Genomic DNA, 21970 nt, shown 5'->3' with positions numbered 1-21970 from the left:
ATTGTATAAAGAACTCATACAACTCAATAACAAAAAAATCCTAAACACTATGATTAAAAATGCATAGAGGAACTGAACAGCTAGTTTTCCAAAGAAGACATACAAATGGCCAGCAGGTATGTGAAACAATGCTCAGCATCACTAATCATCAGTGAAACACAAATCAAAATCACAGTGAGATACCACTTCACACCTGTGAGGATGGCTATCATTGAAAAGACAAGCAATGCCTATTGCAGGGGATGTGAAGCAAAGGGAATCCTCCTGCAGTTTGGAGGGAATGTAAATTAGTGCAGCCACTATCAAAAATAGTATAAGGTTCCTCAAAAAGTTAAAAACAGAACTATAATATGATCCATTAATCATATTTCTCAGTGTATATCCGAAGAAAATAAACGCAGGTTACTGAAGAGACACCTGCTTTCCTATGTTTACCGCAGCATTATTCACAATCGCCAAGATACGGAAACAACCTAAGTGTTTATCAATGGATGAATAGATAAAGATGATGTGCCTTATATATAAATGAAATATCATTCAGGGATTAGAAAGAAGGAAATCCTGCCCTTTGAGACAACATGAATGGACTTTGAGGGCGTTATGCTAAGTGAAATAAATCAGATAGAGAAAGACAAACACTGCATGATACCACTTTTATGCAGAATATAAGAAAGCTAAACTCACAGAAACAGAGAGCAGAGTGGTGGTTACCGGAGGCTGGGGAGATGTTGGTGAAAGTGGATAAACTTGCAGTTAGAAGATAAGTAAGTCCTGGGGGTCTAATACACACCATTGTGGTTATAGTTAACAATATTGTATCACACACTTGAAAGTTGTTAAGAGACTAGATCTTAAATGTTCTCATCACAAAAAAGAAATGATAATTGTGTGATGTGATAGAGGTGTTAGCTAGCTATGGTGGTGATCATATTGTAATATGCAAGTGTATCAAATAAACGCATTGTACACTTTAAATTTGCAGTTGTACATCAATTATATCTTAACAATAATAAAGAAATTAAAACGTATTTGTGAAATGTATCTATTTTGTCCTTTCTTTACTTGACAGTTCTACCAGCTTATATTTATTGATATTAGTCAATATAACAAGAATTGACATTAGAGAAAACTCAGAATGTTTTTTCCATTTTCCCACTTCTTTCCGAGTTGCCCAAGCTTTAGTCCGGGCTCTTTTAGCGACACCTGGGCCTGTAACCAGGGAAATTTTAACCTCGTAAAAATGTAGGAATATATCATGAGAAGTGTTGGTTGGAAATATTTTTTTTCCCCCAAGGGAAGCTGCTAGATGGTACTTACAAAGAAAAATTTGGCTGAAGGATCAGCTGAAGCTTGCCATTATGAGGACATCAACCTCCTGTCCCAAGCTGACTGACCTGGGCTGGCCCCACTTCCCCTGTGGGCCCTTTCATCCTTCTGATCCAGCGTACAGTCTTTGTTTCAGATGGAGGGCTGGACGACACCTGTGCTCTGCAGCTGCCCATCTAACTGCTTGCCTTTACCCCCTTAGAATCGGGCTTCCCTTGGATGGAAAACCCAATGTAAAGGAGTTATTGCACTATATATACTTCAAACATGGGAAGGGCATACATATATATGTGTGTTATGTGTTTAATAAAATAAGGTCCAGAAAGAAGTGGTAGCTGGGGAAATAGGAATCTTATCTGTAGACACCAAGAGTTATTGATAGATTATTAACTCTTGAAAAATGAGATGTCTGATGTGTTTAGATTACAGAAGCTAAGGATAAACCAGTGAAAAAGCCAACTGTACTCTGGAGTGGAATTTCGCTCCACATCATCTTCTGTTCTTGAACACGGGGGTGGAACCCATCCCACTGCCTTCTAGCCAGGAACAGAAATTAATATGGGGAGAATGATCTGGGGCATAAAAGCCTCACTGCAGGCCTGAAAATTTCCATGACCCAGAGGAGACTGGAAGGCAGGAAGAGAAGCTAACTGGTAAAGAACGGGAGGCATCTGTGCCTAAGTTCTTCTGTGGCCTAAAGAATGTCCAGCTTAGACAGAACAACTCTGCAGCGAGACACCAGTACCAGTTAGCAACACAAGGATACACAGTACCTGACTTTTCACTTCCTCCAACTTTCTTTGCTTAGAATTTTGTCACATGGATCCACCTAGCGAGAGTACCCAGCGAGGGAAACGAATAGGTTTATTCTGTGGGGCTGCCCTCCCACCTCCAAAATAAGTAAAACTCGCTAACACTCCTTCAAGAAAAAGGGCCCAGAGCCCAGGCTACCAAAAGATTAGGACAAGACATGGATCGGCTCCACCCTGCCCTTTACATCGCCGTTGTCTGTAGTTGTCATTCAAATAGTTCCCCCCGCCCTATGCTGATTTATGAAATCAGTTTAAGTTTTCTAGACGGTCCCCAAATTAATTAACAGTCACTGCATGAATAGGACTTGCACCACTCCGGCATCCCGGTGTATTCTCTGTTATCTTGCCGTGCCATCTGTCACCGTAATAGCGGTGTCACTGAGTCCTGAACCATAATACTTATACCTCATCATCTTCCAAATGGTTCCATGATTTATCAGCAGTGATCAAGGCAGTGCAGTGACATGACAGGGCATTTCCCAGTCATTTGTTAGTGAGGCCGGGGAGGGGAAACGTTGAAACCTGGGACATTTGAGTCACTCCACCTTGTGATGCCTCCAAAGTTCCTGACTTTGTTCTTGTTGTGTTTTTAAATATCCTGAATCAAAATTTCATATATCTGACTTCAATCTGGCCTGAGAGGCAGGTAGATGCATCCTGTATAAAATCCTAGTACATATACCTCCATACACGAAAGGGCTTATCTTTTGTGGTGGAACAAAGTGAGAGAAAGGATAGGATGTGTGGTGGCAATGGGGATGGAAGTGATGTGTGTGTGTGTGTGTGTGTGTGTGAGAGTGATGGTGAGGGACTTGGACGCAGTTCACCTTGAATGGCAGGAAACTTCCAAGATGTGGGTAGGAGGTCACTAACATTGATTTATTTAGTATTTGCTATCTTTCAGGCATTAGGCTAATACTTGGGTATACTTTGTCTTATTTAACCCTTAAAAGGACTCCGTGAAATTAAGCAGCCAGCAATGGGTTCTGTAGCAGGATTCATATTGTTTTTTTTAACAGATGAAGACATGAACATTTTTACAGACAAAGAGATTGGACCTTGATCAAGGTCGTATACACAGTCAGTGGATCAGTGATGTGACCTTGGACAATTTAAGACGAGTCAGCTTCTAGACTGTATGCTGATTCCATAATAAATGAGGGCAACGGGTATCAAGATTTTCCTTTGAACCCCATCTCCCCCAGAACACTTTTGGGATGGCTCCACTTTTCAGAAATCATTATCTAATTCTATCCAGCAAGATCTTTTCCAGCCTTATTTCCTATCATTTGGAAAACATTTATTCTCTCTTTACTACTGTGGCAGTCTGCCTGGAAATAGGTGCAATGTATCATTTTCCACAATAATAGAAAGTGGGCTAGGAATTACCTCTAATTTGTTTCTCCATCCAGGCACGTCAAACTAAGTTATGATGAAAGTGGCGTGGCAACCTTGCTCACCTACTGTTTTGTAGTCGATGTGGTTATTTTTATGAAGCCTGTAACGTTTTTAACACCATGCTCGTGATGATCTCAATTCTTTTCTCAGCAGAACAATATTACAAGAGTTGAGTCAATTTTGATTGCACAGGACGGGAGTGTGGCTTGCTAGCGACAGGGTTGGAGAGAAAATTGTACCACGCCTGCTCCTGTTGTCCCCACAGACGGACCACATAGGAACCTTGGGCCAGCATTCTGCTGCCTCCATGAATTACTCAGGTTTCTGTTTGGCAGTGGGGACATGAGTTTCAACCAAATCATCTTCAGATAACTAGGAATTCAAGATGAAATTCCCTCTAGACCATTATATTTAAAGAGAAGACATGGGTCAAGGACATTAGTGGAACAAGCGTCATGTTTTAGGGAGATTTGGAGCAAGATAAAATAGCCATTTTTGGGGTGACGTCATAGGAATGGCGGCAGCAGGGCGCACTTTCTGAGTTCTCCTCCGGATCTTGTTGCAAAGGGGAACTATAACCCATTGAGGAAATTTTCGCTCACCACACAATATAGTGGGAAGATTCGTGGATTGCTTGAAGCTAAGAAATTCTTGGGGGTAAGCTAACTGGACAGAGCAAGGAGAGGAGGAGGAGGGGCGGCGTGGGAGCGCTCGACCGGCAGCGGCGGGAGAGCCCAGCCCCCAGCGGAGCCTCAGCTGGCGGGGGCGAAAACCGAAAACCACGGAGCCGGGCACGCACGGGATCCCAGGCGGAGCGGAGAGTGCAGAGACCGGGGGTAGGCTATTTCCCTGCTCCCACGGCTGATTTCTCCCGCCGGGAAGGCGGCGCGCCCTGCGGCGGACGGGGGGCGCAGTCTCCATACCTGGCCCCCCCCTGCCCTGCTCTCCCAATCCTACCCCGCCCTTCCAGAGACTGGGACTGGAAACCGCGGTGCAGCCCCGCTGTGCCAGGCACGCAGGGGAGCGGAGAGCGCAGAGACCGGGTGGCGGCTATTTCCCTGCGTCCTGCGGCTGATTTCTCCAGCCGGGAAGGCGGCGCGCCCTGAGGCGGACGGGGGGGCGCAGTCTCCATACCTAGGCCCCTCCCCCGCCCCCTCTTCCAATCTTACCCCGCCCTTCCAGAGACTTAAACCGGCCCCTGAACCGAGGAGTGGTATCTAACGCTCACGCTGTGGGAAGCCTGACGGGCAGCCCTGACCCAGGCAGATTGGGCAGTGTGCGTGATTTTGGCTGCGCTAGGAGAGAAGAGACGCCTCCACCCCCAGCCACCACCTTTTCTGGCCTGCGGGAAGAGGGCGACGCACGGCTGGGCTGGGAGAGTGAAGACCCCTCCATCTCCAGCCCCCACCCTTCCTGGCTTGCCTAGGGTGGGGTGGGTGCAGCTGCCGAGACACACCCGGAGATCAGCAGTGAGGCAGGCGCAGCTCTGGGCTTTCAGCAGATCAGAAATCTCCTGCCCGCACTCACACACACACACTGAGGAGGTGCCTTAAGACTCAAGAGTTTTGGTCACGTATCTGGTGGTGCCACTCTCAGTGTGCATTTGTGCAGGCAAGGGCAGAAACTGCGCTGATATTGTAAAAACTATCATCCAGACCCCTCAGGCCCACGCTTTTAAGTCTGCAATCCCAAAGTCTCTCTGGGCACCAGGTGACCGATTCTGCCTGCGCAATAAGCAGGGGGCTCCTTGGTACAGCAGAGAACAACCTGGACATTGCTTGGTGGGCTTAGGCCGAGACTGTCGCTGCTTTTTGTATTGCTTTGTTTTGTCTTGTTTTGCTTTGTCTTTATATCTTTGATATCTTTGCCTCTGTCGAGTGGGGTTATCAGGTTGTTTTGCATGTGAACGTATTTGATATTTTTCTTTGTTGTTGTTGTTGTTGTTGTGCTTGGTGATTTGCTTTGTTCTGAAACTGCCCTGCCGGGGCCCAGCTTGTGAGGCACGGTCAGCAGATCAGAAATCTCCCGCCCGCACCCATACACACACACTGAAGGAGTGCCCTAGGACTCACGAGCTCTGGACAAAGGACTGGTGGTGCTCCTCTCGGCGTGCATACGTGCGGACAAGGGCAGAAGCTGCACTGACTTTGTGGAGACTATCATCCAGACCCCTCAGGCCCACGCTTTTAAGTCTGCAGTCCCAAAGTCTCTCTGAGCACCAGGTGACCGGCTCTGCCTGCGCAATAAGCAGGGGGCTCTTTGGTACAGCAGAGGACAACCTGGTCATTGCTTGGTGGGCTCAGGCCGAGACGGTCGCTGCTTTTTGTTTTGCTCTGTTTTGCTTTGCTTGGTTTTGTTTTGCTTTGTCTTGTATCTTTGATATCTTTGCCTGTGTCGAGCGGGGGTTATCGGCTGTTTGTTTTTTTTTTTTTTTTTTTTTTTTTTTTTTTTTTCCTCTTTGCTGTTGTCGTTGCTGCTGTGCTTGGTGATTTGCCTTGTTCTGGGACTTCCCTGCCGGGGCCCAGCTTGGGTGGCACGGGACTCGGCATATCCAGGGGCCAACTCCAGACCAAATCGGAGTGCAGCCGGGTTTGACCTGCAGGTCACACACCTAGAGGGGGTTCTCGGCAGGCTCTGGAGCCCATAGAGGCCAAATCACATTGGGGTGGTCAACCCTCACGCAGCAGAGTGCCCTGCGGGGGGCAGAGCCAAGTCTCACGGCAGGTCAGCCCAGGAGTTGACCCCACCTGCTCATTAGCGGGAAGCAATTAAGGATCTTCTTGAGCGGGACGGTGTACACAGCACGGGACTCACCTTTGGAGCACACGCAGAGGAGGAAGACGTGGTGCGAGTCAAATATAAAGGACACATACTACATAAGATAACCTAGCAAGAACTAAGAACTCTAGGGGATCTACCTAATATATCAAAATAAACACAGTCAGCCAGAATGGGGAAACAAAGATACACGTCCCAAATAAAAGAACAGAAGAAGCTTCCACAACTGGAACCAAATGAAGCAGACGTAACCAACCTCTCAGAGACAGAGTTCAGAACACTGGTGATAAGAATGTTTAAGGAGCTTAGAGAAGACATAAAGAAGGATGTAGAAATCATAACAAACGAGCTTAGAGAAAACATAAAGAAGGATGTAGAAATCATAACGAAAAACCAGTTGGAACTAAAGAACACAATTACCGAAATTAAGAACTCACTTGAAGGAATTACCAGCAGGCTAGATGAAGCAGAGGATCGAATCAGCGACTTAGAAGACAAGGTAGCAGAGATCACCCAAACGGAACAACAAAAAGAAAAAAGAATAAAAAACAATGAAGATGGCCTAAGAGACCTCTGGGATAACATCAAGCGCAACAACATGCGCATCATAGGAATACCAGAAGGTGAAGAGAGCAAGCAAGGGATTGAGAACATATTTGAAGTAATAATGTCTGAAAACTTCCCCAACCTGATGAAGGAAACCAACATACAAGTCCAGGAAGTGCAGAGAGTTCCAACCAGGATTAACCCAAACAGGTCCACACCAAGACACATTATAGTTAAAATGGCAAAGCTTAAAGACAAAGAGAGAATCCTAAAAGCAGCAAGAGAAAGACGGAGGGTTACATACAAGGGAACTCCCATAAGACTATCAAATGATTTTTCTACAGAAACATTGAAGGCCAGGAGGGAGTGGCAGGAGATACTTAAAGTGATGGAAAACAAAGGCCTACAACCTAGATTGCTTTATCCAGCAAGGCTATCATTTAAAGTTGATGGAGAGATAAAGAGCTTTCCAGAAAAAAATAAGCTAAAGGAATTTATTACCACCAAGCCAGCATTGCAAGAAATACTAAAAGGTCTTCTGTAAATAGAAGAAAGATCAAAACAACCTAACTACAAATTTAAAAATGGCAATATCTATGTACCTATCAATAATCACTTTAAATGTAAACGGATTAAATGCTCCAATCAAAAGACATAGGGTGGCTGACTGGATAAGACAGCAAGACCCTTGTATATGCTGTATACAAGAGACTCACCTCAGAACAAAAGACACACACAGGCTGAAAGTGAAGGGTTGGAGTAAGATATTTCATGCAAATGGAAACGAGAAAAAAGCTGGAGTTGCAATACTTATTTCTGACAAAATAGACTTTAAAATGAAGAACATACTAAAAGATAAAGATGGGCACTATATAATAATAAAGGGATCGATCCGACAAGAGGACATAACCCTAGTAAACATCTATGCACCCAACATAGGAGCACCTAAATATATAAAACAGGTACTGACTGACATAAAGGCAGAGATCAACAGTAACACTATTATAGTCGGGGACTTCAACACACCTCTGACCACAAGGGACAGGTCTTCCAGACAGAAAATCAATATGGAAACAACAGCCTTAAATGATACATTGGACCACTTGGATTTAATCGATATTTTCAGAACATTTCACCCCAATGCTGCAAAATACACCTTCTTCTCAAGCGCACATGGAACATTTTCCAAGATAGATCATATGTTAGGCCACAAAACAAGTCTTGATAAATTTAAGAAAATTGAAATCATACCAATTGTCTTCTCTGATCACAATGCTATGAAATTAGAAATGAACTACAGGAAAAAAACGGGAAGACACACCAATTCATGGAGGCTGAATAACTTATTACTAAATAATGAATGGGTCAAGCAGGAGATCAAGGAAGAAATCAAAAGATATTTCGAGATAAATGAAAATGAAAACACGACGACCCAAAATCTATGGGATGCCGCGAAAGCTGTCCTAAGAGGGAAATTCATAGCTTTGCAGGCCTACCTAAAGAAACAAGAAACATCACTAATCAACAGTTTATCTTCACATTTAAGGGATCTGGAAAAAGAACAGCAAAATAAGCCCAAAGGGAACACAAGGAAGGAGATAATAAAGATCAGAGCAGAAATAAATGAAATAGAAACCAGAAAAACAATACAAAAGATCAATGAATCCAAGAGTTGGTTCTTAGAGAAGATAAACAAAATCGACAAACCTTTAGCCAGACTCATTAAAAAAAAGAGAGAGAGGACCCAAATTAATAAAATCAGAAACGAAAGAGGAGAAGTGACAACGGACACTGCAGAAATACAAAGAGTTTTAAGAAGTTACTATGAGCAACTATATGCCAACAAATTTGACAATTTGGAAGAAATGGACAATTTTCTAGAGGCGTACAACCTTCCAAGGCTAACTCAAGAAGAAACAGAAAACCTGAATAGACTGATTACCACCACGGAAATTGAATCAGTAATCAACAGTCTCCCAACAAACAAAAGCCCTGGACCAGATGGCTTTACAGGTGAATTTTACAAAGCGTTCAAAAAAGAATTATCACCAATTCTCCTCAAGCTCTTCCAAAAAATCCAGAAGGAGGGAAGACTCCCAAACACTTTTTACGAAGCCACTATCACCCTGATCTCAAAATTAGACAAAGACACCACAAAAAAAGAAAACTACAGGCCGATATCTTTAATGAACATAGATGCAAAAATCCTCAACAAAATATTAGCAAACAGAATTCAGCAATACATTAAAAAGATCATTCACCACGATCAAGTGGGATTCATCCCTGGTATGCAGGGGTGGTTCAACATCCGCAAATCTATTAATGTGATACACCACATTAACAAAATGAAAAATAAAAATCACATGATCATATCAATAGATGCAGAAAAAGCATTTGATAAAATCCAACAGCCATTTATGATAAAAACCCTTAAGAAAGTGGGAATAGAGGGATCTTATCTCAACATAATAAAGGCCATATATGATAAACCCACAGCTAACATCATACTCAATGGGGAAAAGCTAAAACCATTCCCCCTAAGATCAGGAACAAGGCAAGGATGCCCATTATCTCCGCTTCTATTCAACATAGTTCTGGAAGTTCTTGCCACAGCAATCAGACAAGAAAAAGAAATAAAAGGCATCCAGATTGGTAAGGAGGAAGTAAAGTTATCATTGTATGCAGATGATATGATACTATATATAGAGAACCCTAAAGACTCCACCAAGAAGCTATTAGAGCTGATAGATGAATTTAGTAAAGTGGCAGGATACAAAATTAATATTCAGAAATCAGTTGCATTTGTATATACCAATAATAAAACATCAGAAGAAGAAATTAAAAAAACAATCCCATTTACGATCGCTCCAAAGACTATAAAATACCTGGGAATAAATTTAACCAAAGAAGTAAAAGATCTATACTCAGAAAATTATAAGATACTGATGAAAGGAATGAAGGAAGATATAAATAGATGGAAACACATATCATGTTCATGGATAGGAAGAATTAATATAGTTAAAATGTCCATACTACCTAAGGCAATATACATATTCAATGCAATTCCTATCAAACTGCCAACGTCGTTTTTCACAGAAATAGAACATATAATCCTAAAATTTATATGGGACCATAAAAGACCCCGAATAGCAAAGGCAATCTTGAGAAATAAGAACAAAGTGGGAGGTATAACAATACCTGACTTCAAATTATACTACAAGGCTACAGTAATCAAAACAGCATGGTACTGGCATAAAAACAGACACATAGATCAATGGAACAGAATAGAGAGTCCAGAAATAAATCCATGCCTATATGGCCATTTAATCTACGACAATGGAAGCAAGAATGTACGATGGAGTAATGACAGTCTATTCAATAAATGGTGCTGGGAAACCTGGACAGACACATGCAAAAAAATGAAGTTGGACCACCTCCTTACACCATATACAAAAATAAATTCAAAATGGCTTAAAGACTTAAATGTAAGGTCTGAAACCATAAAATACCTAGAAGAAAATATAGGAAGAAACTTCTCAGACATTACCCGGAGTAAGATTTTTACTGATATACACCCTCGCGCGAGGGAACTAAGAGAAAGAATAAACATGTGGGATTATATCAAACTAAAAAGTTTTTTCACAGCAAAGGAAACCATCAATAAAACAAGAAGGGATCCTACTGAATGGGAAAAGATATTTGCCAGTGATATATCTGATAAGGGATTAATATCACAAATCTATGGAAAACTTACTCAACCCAACTCCAAAAAAACAAACGATCCAATTAAAAAATGGGCAGAGGACTTGAAGAGACATTTTTCTGAAAAGGACATACAGATGGCAAACAGACATATGAAGAAATGCTCAACCTCGCTAACCATCAGAGAAATGCAAATAAAAACCACAATGAGATACCACCTCACCCCAGTCAGAATGGCTATCATCAATAAATCAACAAACAACAAGTGCTGGCGCGGATGTGGAGAAAAGGGAACGCTTGTGCACTGTTGGTGGGATTGCAGACTGGTGCAGCCGCTATGGAAAACAGTATGGAGGTATCTCAAAATTCTGAAAATGGAACTACCTTATGATCCAGTAATTCCACTCCTAGGTATCTATCCGGAGAAATCCAGAACTTCAATTCAAAAATCTCTATGCACTCCTATGTTTATTGCAGCACTATACACAATAGCTAAGACATGGAAACAACCAAAATGCCCATCGGTAGATGACTGGATTAAGAAACTGTGGTACATTTATACAATGGAGTATTATGCAGCCATAAGGAAGAAAGAAATCTTACCATTTGCAACAACATGGATGGATCTAGAGAACATTATGTTAAGTGAAATAAGTCAGACAGAGAAAGATAAGTTCCATATGATCTCACTTATTTGCGGATTCTAAAGAAAAGAATAAGTGAATGAACTAATCAGAAACTGTTTGGGAGACAATGAGGAAAAACTGAGGGTTGCTAGATGGGCGGGGGGAGTGGGGGGTGGGGGGGAGGGTGAGGGGATTGGAGGGCAGTCGGTGACCACAGGATGGCCACGGGGTTTGAATATTAATCTGGGGAACGTAATTTGGTGGTTACCAGAGCGTAAGGGGGTTGGGGGGTGGGGGATGAAGGTGAGGGGGATCAAATGTACGGTGATGGAAGGGGAGCTGATTCTGGGTGGTGAACACACAGTGTGATTTATGGATGATGTGATACAGAATTGCACAACTGAAATCTATGTAATTCTACTAACAATTGTCACCCCAATAAATTAAAAAATAAATAATAAAAAAAAAAAAAAAAAAAAAAAAAAAAAAAAAAAAAAAAAAATAGCCATTTTTCCTTGGCTGAAGCTCTGTAGCAGAAGGAACAGGCATGTGGGGAAGTATATTAGAATAGATATTTGAACTTGTATTTGAACAGATATTTATAGACTATCTCTAAGTGGCCATGCTTATGCTAGATTCCATGGGGGAAATAAAGATGAGACACCATCCTACCAAAGTTTAGGGATACTGACCCTTAACGTTTTAACTATATCTTGAAAAGTGCTATAATAATGTTATGAAAATACATATGATGAGACTCCTATGGGAAATGACCAGGGAAGATGAACAAGTTCATATTATTTGAGTTGATCCATGGTGATGTGAGTAATGGATTTTACGAGGACAAGGATAGGGAGAATATTCTGAGCACAAAAGCCAGCATGATAGCAAATAAGAGGCAGGACACATGGTGGGGAAGGACGCATGGTGGCAGGTGTTTATGGGAGGGGTGCGGCTGGAAATTAGGCCTGGTGTGTTTAAGTTGGAGCAATATTTCGAAGGGCTTGGAAAATCATGACAAAGACTTTGGGTTTGATATTGTGGGTCGTGGGTCACAGACTCAGTTGTATAGAGAGGCCAGGAAGGTAACATAAATGAGTGACAGTGACCAAATAGTGACTGAGGTAACTTGGGTAGTAAGGTCCCTTCTAAGGAAGGCAGCTGGGACTCCACTCCCACAGATGGTGGTTTTTTCTAGTGTATGAACGCTGAATTGCCATATATCCGGATTTTCTTAGAGAAGCCTGAGCTCTCATTTTTATTTAAGGTGAGTTTTCATGATACTTAAATGCTGGCAACTAATAACATTCTTTTTTTAAACAGCTGGGTGTCAAATGAAACCAATTTAAGGTTTGAGTCTGTCCATATTCTAGTGGCTTGTAATTACAAACGGAAACAAATGGAATCCTACAAATAGTTATATCCAAGAGCTGACTCAGTTATATGGAGGATGACACTTGAGGCAAGGAGACAGTTGGACAGCTGGAGTCTGAGAGATGATGAAGGCTTGACCTCAGGCAGTTGTGCGGGTTGGGGAAGAAGAAAAAGGAGGGCAGATAAGAGTTTTGAGGCACATGGTGACCACTGGATGGGGTCACCATGGATAAGGCTGGATAAGGCTGTGATACCATCATAGATGACACCTGGTAGGTTGTGAGGCTACCGTGTTTCCCCGAAAATAAGACCTAGCTGGACCATCAGCTCTAATGCATCTTTTGGAGCAAAAATTAATATAAGGCCCTGTATTTATTATATTATGTTATGTTATGTTATGTTATGTTATGTTATGTTATGTTATGTTATGTTATATTATAGACCTGGTCTTATAGTACAGTAAAGTAAGACCAGCTCTTGTATTAATTTTTGCTCCAAAAGACACATTAGAGCTGATGGTCTGGCTAGGTCTTATTTTTGGGGAAACATGGTATTAACTGAATTGAGGAGACAGTAAAAGGAACTACTGTCTTGTATCTACAGGGTAATGAGTTTATTTTGCTTTTTTCCTATTCTGCATTTGCTTTTTACCATATATTTCATACTTACACTCTACCACCTATTCGATATGTCTGGAAAAAATTATTTGGAGTAAAGAGAATAGACTTTTTCCTAAACCAAATAAATTAGCCTTTTCTTCCTATTCATACTCCAAGATGAACCATGGGCATTAGCTGCTAGATTTCAGACTCTTTCCCTGTATAGCATTAAATACATTGATGCGGCTGAAGCAGTGAGCTGAAAGTATTTTAATCCTTGATGGATAGCAGAAGAAGAGGAATTTATGAGTCCAATACTTTTCAAGTTTGAAGATAATGATTTTTGCTTTTTCTTCCTCCGCTTTCTTCTTTTGCATTTTACATTTTGCGACAGTGAATCAGACACATGATTATTCTGTTCAGCAGCCTTGACATCAGTAGCAAATTTGCATTAACTAGGAAAGGGATGCTTCTGTATTATTTTCTTCCATTTTAAGTGGGGTTTTATTGCAGTGGAGATTTTAGGAGGTCTCTGCATTTCCACTTCTAATTTGGTAGCGGCCTTCCACATTGTCTGTTGCTTTGCTTCTAGGGCTATTGGCATAGAAGACAGCCTGTTTTCTTGAACAGTGTGACACAGAGGGGTGAGTAGTTTTATTTAACACTGCTCAGCGCACTTATGAAAAAGCTGAATCTACAGCATAATCCTACCTAACATGCTGAATTTACTAGGGAAGGGCTTCCCAGTTGTCTCCTATGCAGGGTGTTTGTTTGTTATGTAACCAAAGTTAGGACCCCTGCTTGTACCTGATATTGTCAAAGGGTGTGCCTAATTTTTCCTATCCCATTGCTTTACACTCAAGCTTTTATTCCTGCATCAAGTAAATTGGGTAAATTCTAATGAGATTAGGCAAAAATCTCTTTATACTAAGATGTCTCGCACTCAGTAGGGTTTTTAGGTAACTTGCAACACTAGAAGGAGGTGGAAACTTTAGTCATCTTCACAAGTCCTAGACAGTAACCAATAGTTGAGGATCTTGTCCCATTTCAATTCCTCTGAAATGATCTACCAGGGACCCAAGGGACATGAAGGAATCTCCAAGATCTGTCTCAGCATTTTCTTCCTTGTACCTTAGCAGGAAATAACACTTATACAGGAACTGTGTGCTTAGAGTTTAATAGAGCCTGCACACACCTGGAAAGATTGTCAGGTAGTAGATACCTTCGGCGCTTTCACTGCTGGGTGGCTGGCCAGTTGACAAATAACTGGTAGCAGAGTCCATTCCTTTCCTTTAATGAGATTGCATGTTTCCTTAACGTGCTGTCATTTTTTTTAAATTTAAAATATGTAGACATTGAGATTCTTGGATCAGATAATATATACACATGATAAGAAAATTCGAATACTATAAATTATCCCTTAGTATTTCTTAAATGATGGCAAGAGCCCTAGAAAAGAAGAATAAAAGAGAGACTATACTTGCAGTTCTGCCACTGACTTATTTAGTGGCACAGACCAATTATGATACCTTTCTGTTTCTCCATTTCTTCAACTGAAACCTAGAAATGGGAATCTTTGCCTAATGTAAGTCTTTAGGATTGTTGTGAGACCTTAATAAATCTGGTATGAAAATGCTTTAAGTGACTAGAGACTAAAGGATTTCTGTTATAGTATTCTATTGTCTCAGTTGAGTACCCAGCCAATATCTACTGTGTGCTCGGTATAGGCTGGATGAAGACAAAGAACTTTAAATTATTGACTCAATCCTCAAAATAGTTCTATCGGGTAAGTACTGTTATCATCTGAATTTTTCAGTGAAGAAATGGAGACACAGAGAAGCTAAATAACTTGCCAAAGTTCACACAGCTAATTAGTAGCAAAATTGAGATTTAAACCCAGTCTCTATCTCTTTCTTTCTCCCTTCCTCTCTTCCTTGCCATCTCTCTCTCTCCATGTATGTATGTATGTATGTATGTATATATATATATATATATATATATACTCTTTTTTTCCAAATTAGCTAGATTATGGTAATCACAATATATAATTGTGTCAAAACATGTTGTATACTTTTACTATATGCAATTTTTATTTGTTAATTATACCACAACAAAGCTGGGGCTTTTTTAAGCTAAAAAAAATGGTATTAGAAGAAAAATGGTATTATATATATTCTTTATATATATAAAATACATGAATATATGTATAAATAAATCTCTCTATATTATGATTTTATCCACCTGCTCTTTTCCTTAATATTTCATGCTGAACATTGTGTATATGTCATTAAACTTTTCTTTAAAACCTATTTTTAATGATTTTGAAATACATCATATGTCTGCAGACATATACAACTCCTGTCTGCTAGGCATTTGTTTTCTTTTTTTTCTTTTTTGGTCATTATGCATAAGGCAAATTTCTTGGTTCACAAATGTTTGTGTGCATCGTGATTATTTACATGGAAAAAAATTCCAGAGATGTTGCTATGTCAAAGATTGTGGGCATTTTTAAGGTTCCTGATATATATTGCCAACTTGCCCTCAGGAGAGGTTGTGCCAATTTATTCTTCCTTCAGAACTCTATGTTCTATTTTCATGAAGATGACAGAGCAATTACAGGAGGCTAGATTAGAACAGGACCTTAAAGATCAACACGTGCGTCTGTGTGTACACTTGCTCGCAGGCACCATAGACAAGGATACAGAAGATGGATACCTTGTCCAAGGGCATGAGGTAAAGTAATGGTTGAATCCAAGTGACGCTGGGTTGTTTCCATGTCTTGGCTCTTGTAAGTAGCGCTACAATGAACATAGGGATGCATATATCCTTTCAAATTAGTGTTTTAGATTTCTTGGGTAAATTCCGGGAGTGGAATTTGTGGGTCACAAGATATGGTATTTTTTATGTTTTGCATTTTTAAATATAATTCATTCGGTGTCAAAGCATGGAAGAAAAATTGAAAGATATTTGAAAAGACTTTTAAAATGAAACTGGAAAACATATGATTCCTTTATAAAACTGCTTTAACAGTCTGTTGATCATTGGCATGCAAAAAATTCACATTTTGATTGTACTTGTCAAAGTCTTTGCTCTATATTCCATTCCTGCTTGCAAGATTTTTAGGATTTATTTTTATTCATTATCTATTATATATTCCTAAAACCTGGAGAAAAGGAATAGCATCATAGTTATTAAAGGAAATATGGTTATTGCAGTTGCTGTTTGTACATAACTGAAGGTTTTTTTTTTTTTTTATTAGTTTTAGGTATACAGGGTAATGGTATTTTTAATTTTCTGAGGAGGCACCAAACAATTTTCCATAGTGGCTACACCAATTTACAACCCCACCAACAATACACAAGGGTTCCTTTTTCTCCACATCCTCAGCAACACTTGTTTGTTGATGTATTGATGACGGCCATTCTAACAGGTGTGAGGTGATATTGCATTGTGGTTTTTATTTGCATTTCTCTGATTATTAGTGATGTTGAACATCTTTTCATGTGTCTGTTAGCGATGTGTATGTCGTCTGGAGAAAAGTCTATTTCAGGTCCTCTGCCAGTTTGTTAATTGGGTTGTTTGTTTTTTTGGTGTTGAGTTGTATGAGTTCTTTATAAATTTTGGATATTAACCTCTTATCAGATGTATCATTGCTGAATATCTTCTTTTCATTAGGATGTCTTTTCGTTTTGTTGGTCGTTTCCTTTGCTGTGAAAAAACTTTTTATTTTGATGCAGTCCCATTTGTTTTTGTTTTCTTTTGTTTCCCTTGCCCAAGGAGATATATTAGTAAAAATATTACTAAGGGTAATATATGCGAGTTTACTGACTATGTTTTCTTCTAAGAGTGTTATGGTTTGGGGTCTTACATCTAAGTCTTTAATTCATTTTGAGTTTACTATTGTATATGGAATAAAAAGGTGATCCAGTTTCATTTTTTGCACGTATCTGTCCAGTTTTCCCAGCACCATTTTTAGAATCTCTTTTTTAATAAGCTTTCCCAACAACTAGAATTTCAGACTCTGTCTGTGAAGAGGACTATTTTTGTCAAAGGGCAGAGTGTGAATATTAACATTGTCTTTATTAGCAATATAACTTTGGGCCATTGCCTTAACCTCTTTTATACTGAGTTTTCTTACCTACAAAATGAAGGTTGGTAATACCACTGCAAGGCCTATAATTATAGTACCTCCTTGAGAGGGTTATTGTCAGATTTAAATAAGGCAAAGCATGTAAAGCAATTAGTACTGTGCTTTTCACATGGTAAGAATTCATTAATTTTAGTTTGCTATCATTTTTATTTAACCTAAGGATAGGTAAAAGGGACCGAACAATAGATGATATACTCCAGGTCTGTCCCTGATGACTTTTACATCTTTCCTGTCTCAATAATTGCCTGAGATACAATTCTAGTGTCTTCTCATGATAGGAGTCATTAAGTAGGGTACCTTCGTGGCTACTCTGTGGACACGGAGAATCTATTATCACTGCATCTTCCAGCATCCACATCCCTCTTCTTGGAGGATGCTGGGGCCATAGCCTCTCTTGTGTCAGGGACAGAATCTGTGTCCCTCTTTGTCTCGTGTACCTTAAGTAAATTTGCTTCTGCTTTAGATGCTTGAGTGTGAGTAATTAATTTGACTTGTACTGCAGGAGAGTAAGAGAGGAGAGTGAATGGTCTGGGTCCCTAGCTGCAGTGGATAGCCCTACTGATGAGCCTAGTTCCCTGTTCAAGACAAAGTTCTGGAGCTCAACACCGTGGTACCTGAAACTTGCTTAAAAACAGGTGACCACAGTAGCTCTTGGGATTACACTGTTGATGCATAAGAGCATCTGTTCTGAGACAAGAATACAGAAAGTTTGGCTAGAAGAAAAATGTCCTGAATGTCCATGTGTTTTTTTGTGCAGTTTCTCCATCCAGTCCTTGAATGAAATTCACATTCCATGCGCCAGGGACTCCTCCTGTCTCTCTAGTTGACTCTTGCTATTCCCAGTGAAATGTATGCTGATAATACCAGTGAGGTGGAAAGGAGAAGGGAGGGAAAAGCGGCTCAAATCATAGATTTCTGTTGAAATTTATCATTAAGCCATAGAATATTAGACTATAAAATATGATGTAGACTGACTCCTTCAGTTTAAATGCTGAGGGTACCATGGATGAAGAGTTTTGTGAATGGCTCAAGGTTATTTCATGAATTAATCTTTAATATAGATTTTCTGTCTTGTTTCTCTAAAAATGGACTTCCTCCACAATTTCATAGCCTTCTGTGTATAGACACTCTGTCCATCACATAAAACTTAGGTGGACTAAGTTAGAGTAATGAATATGAAAAATATTTTATATATCATCGGGCTCATAGTAGGGTGATGACAAAAAAAAAACAACACGACCCTACCAAAAAGGCTCCGAAGGATTCCTTCCTGACTTAAGTCCTTACTTCCTTACTTCCGTAAGGACTGTCCTTCTTCCATCCAAAGACACTGCTCCTTGACCTACACCTCCTTCCCCTTTCCCTTCCCTCCTTCCCTCCTTCCTTCCTTCCTTCCTTCCTTCCTTCCTTCCTTCCTTCCTTCCTTCCTTCCTTCCTTCCTCCCAGTGCATATTAAAATCAAGAAGACAGGCACTCAATGTTAAGTATTAAATCAACCAGGCTTATTCCCTTGCAGGTTACAGGAAATTATAGTTTCTCATCTCTGTCAACTTCAATTGGTGTTAGCAATATTAGCAAAGAACTTTTTTTTTTAGCAGTATTTGAAAAATGTCCTTGTTCATCCATTTTCTTTGCTATTTCCCCACTTTAATGAGGCCAGAAACTTTACCACTGGTGGCCTAGCACTTCCTGAATGTGGAAGATAAGTTTGGACTTATACAGTACTAGATGTTATCTAGGTGATTGAGAATTTCTGTCTTGAAGAGTGAAGAATAAAAATACTTTCTTGTGGACCTATTGGGAATATCTTACAAAAATGTTTAATTCCGGTAAGAATTCTTACTCTTTGAATGAAAAATTGTCCTGGCTTTGCCTCTTGCTTCTAAATTTTTGCTTCTTGCTTCTAAAAGGCTGGGTATCAGTTTATTAGGAGAAATCACTGATTTACTTCATCAAGATCATTGAAAGGCCTGTTTCCCATCAATGTTCAGAGACATTTTCTTCCTCCCTACTTTTTTCCTTTTTATTTTCATTGAAGCTTTGATCTATTTAGGAACATGGAAAGAAGACATCTGGTAATGTTATTTTTTAGAAAAGATTGAGAATTTTGTCCAAGAAATCTTCTTAGACTAGCTTTGAACTGCTTCTATCTTCTCACCATGAACAGACATTATCACTGGGCATAAAGCCAGATGTGAACACTTTGGTCCATATTTTATGCCTTCGTGGATCTTCTTTCATCTTTAATCCAGGTACAACTAAAGAATTTCTTGCATTCAGAGTGAGCCAATGAATTGAGAAAACAATTCTACAAAACCTCCTTGTGCTCTGCTCATATACGATTATACAATTATAACTTCTATGTTTAAAAAATGTAAGGCACTGTATTATTGGGAAATTATCATTTCTTGCTCAAACCTAATTTATTAGGGATTGGATTAATGGGCCAATTTTTATGAAAATTAACTTCTTGGTGGGGCTGGAAAGGAGGAGTTGGGAGGGAAATAGATGAAGACAGAGGAAGAATATGACACTAGAAAGCAAGACAGGCATTTCCCTTTTGGGGATTGAAATGAGCTGGAGGCTTGGCTGTGTTAGGCCTTAAGCTCTGTTATTGTATGAGAAGGAAGATAATAAAAGTAAGTTCATTGGTTGTGTTTACAAAGGAGATGGGAACATATGTCCTTGTAGTACTCGGAAAGTTCATCATGCATGTTGGAAGATTGGGGCTTGAAAGAAATTAACCAAAGTCAAGATATAGCACCTTTTAAATAGAAAAAAAATTGTGAATGTAGAAAATGTATATGCTGGATATGAGCGTTTTCTTCTTTCAGATTGTAGTACTTTCTGTCATGAGCTACATCAGAGCTCTTCTGTGAAATATGCTACCAGCTGGGGAAACATTTGGTAAATCATCCCTAGTTATGGCTGTGATTTCCTGTGTCACATTCTCGGTGCCCCCCCTTTGTTCTAGGCATGGTCATTATGACCAGGTCAAAGCAGATTTTGACAGGTTTTATGAAGGAGCAACCTGACAGTGTTTTGCTTTGTACCCATCCTCCATACCTCTTGCTTCCTTCCCTGTAGCTCTTTTGCTACCAAGGAGGAAAACATCTGCTCAGCATTCGCATATGTGCAACATGGCACGTGGCTGAGTTAATGCCCATAGGGTCACCGGCGAACAGTGGAGGGTACATACAAAAACACACGCTTCCCTCCTTTGCATCCTAGGTGGACAGTTCCAGAATATTTGTTGCATAAATGTTTTCAGAAGATTCCAGATTGAGCATCAATTACCTGTAATGGTGGACAACTCAATAACACATCCTTGAATTTGCTTTCTCTGGATTCTTTTTTTTTTTTTTTTTTAAAGATTTTATTGGGGAAGGGGAACAGGACTTTATTGGGGAACAGTGTGTATTTCCAGGATTTTTTCCAAGTCAAGTTGTCCTTTCAGTCTTAGTTGTGTCGGGCGCAGCTCAGCTCCAGGTCTAGTCGCCGTTGCTAGTTGCAGGGGGCACAGCCCACCATCCCCTGCGGGAGTCGAAGCGGCAACCTTGTGGTTGAGAGGACGCACTCCAACCAACTGAATCATCTGGGAGCTCAGTGGCAGCTCAGCTCAAGGTGCCGTATTCAATCTTAGTTGCAGGGGGCACTGCCCATCATCCCTTGTGGGACTCAAGGAGCTGAACTGGCAACCTTGTGGTTGAGAGCCCACTGGCCCATGTGGGAATTGAACTGACAGCCTTTGGCATTAGGATCATGGAGCTTCAACCACCTGAGCCACCGGGCCGGCCCTTTCTCTGGATTCTTAAGGTTTTAGTCTGTAACCCCTGGGTACTCTGACAGAATCTAGTATAGGATATAATGGAGGAAGAGAAGACAGAGAAGTCATTTCTTTCATTATTGGATCAAAAATGGCTTCATACATAGATGAGGCAATGCCTGTAGTTGAAAATGTTACAACTGGGTAGGGCCAAGGTGTCTGTGGGAAAATGAGGTTATTCCTGGCAGACTAGACTATACAGTATGAGCAAAGTCATGGAGTGTTGAAGTAGTACAACCTTCTGGGTTAATTATGAGTACTTCTGTGTTCATGGAGCATAGATTGCACGATGTGGTGAAAGATAGAATTGGTCTAAGAATGCTTAGACCAATTCAGTCATCCATTCCATCTACTTTCATTGCAGAAGGCATGTGAATGCATTGAAATCTTTTCATGGAGCAGGATACACAAGGTAGAATGTTTTCACCAGGTTACTGATGAAAAACTGTCAGGTGACTGATGAAATATCTGGATGGACCAGGACCCCCTTTTCATCCTGATCATTTAACATTCCTTGCTTATATATTGCATATTGATGCTTAATGGTCTCAGTGAATGAAACTCGTTTTTGGTATCAAAACTGATACACTAATTACAGTGCATCCTCGTCTGTTTTTATGTAACTAGACAAAGTTTGTAGTTAAAGTTCAGTGATGGGGTCTTACTTTACTACATAGAGCTAACCAAAGGATGTATTTAGTGTTAGCTATTTTTGTTCCTTTTGATTATGGTTTAGAATTGTCTAGTGCAGAATTGAGACTTCTTAAATGCAAATAATTTATAAACACTGTCTTCTACAGAATACCTTCTGCCATTGTAATAGGGATGGGTTT

General features: G+C 40.3%; 1 long non-coding RNA gene across 1 annotated transcript in view; it reads left to right on the top strand.

The window, feature by feature from the left end:
- Positions 1–13806, top strand: part of LOC117036618 (uncharacterized) — a 53975-nt gene extending 40169 nt beyond the window's left edge. The window contains exon 3 of the long non-coding RNA XR_004425418.1: positions 13754–13806. This is a non-coding gene — a long non-coding RNA (uncharacterized LOC117036618). The remainder of the gene's footprint in view (positions 1–13753) is intronic.
- Positions 13807–21970: the final 8164 nt, after the last annotated feature.

This window comes from Rhinolophus ferrumequinum, chromosome 17, assembly GCF_004115265.2.
Source record: "Rhinolophus ferrumequinum isolate MPI-CBG mRhiFer1 chromosome 17, mRhiFer1_v1.p, whole genome shotgun sequence".
NCBI classification, from domain to species: domain Eukaryota; kingdom Metazoa; phylum Chordata; class Mammalia; order Chiroptera; family Rhinolophidae; genus Rhinolophus; species Rhinolophus ferrumequinum.
Note: the sequence above shows the minus strand (reverse complement) of the source record. Positions and strands in the feature narration are given on the sequence as shown.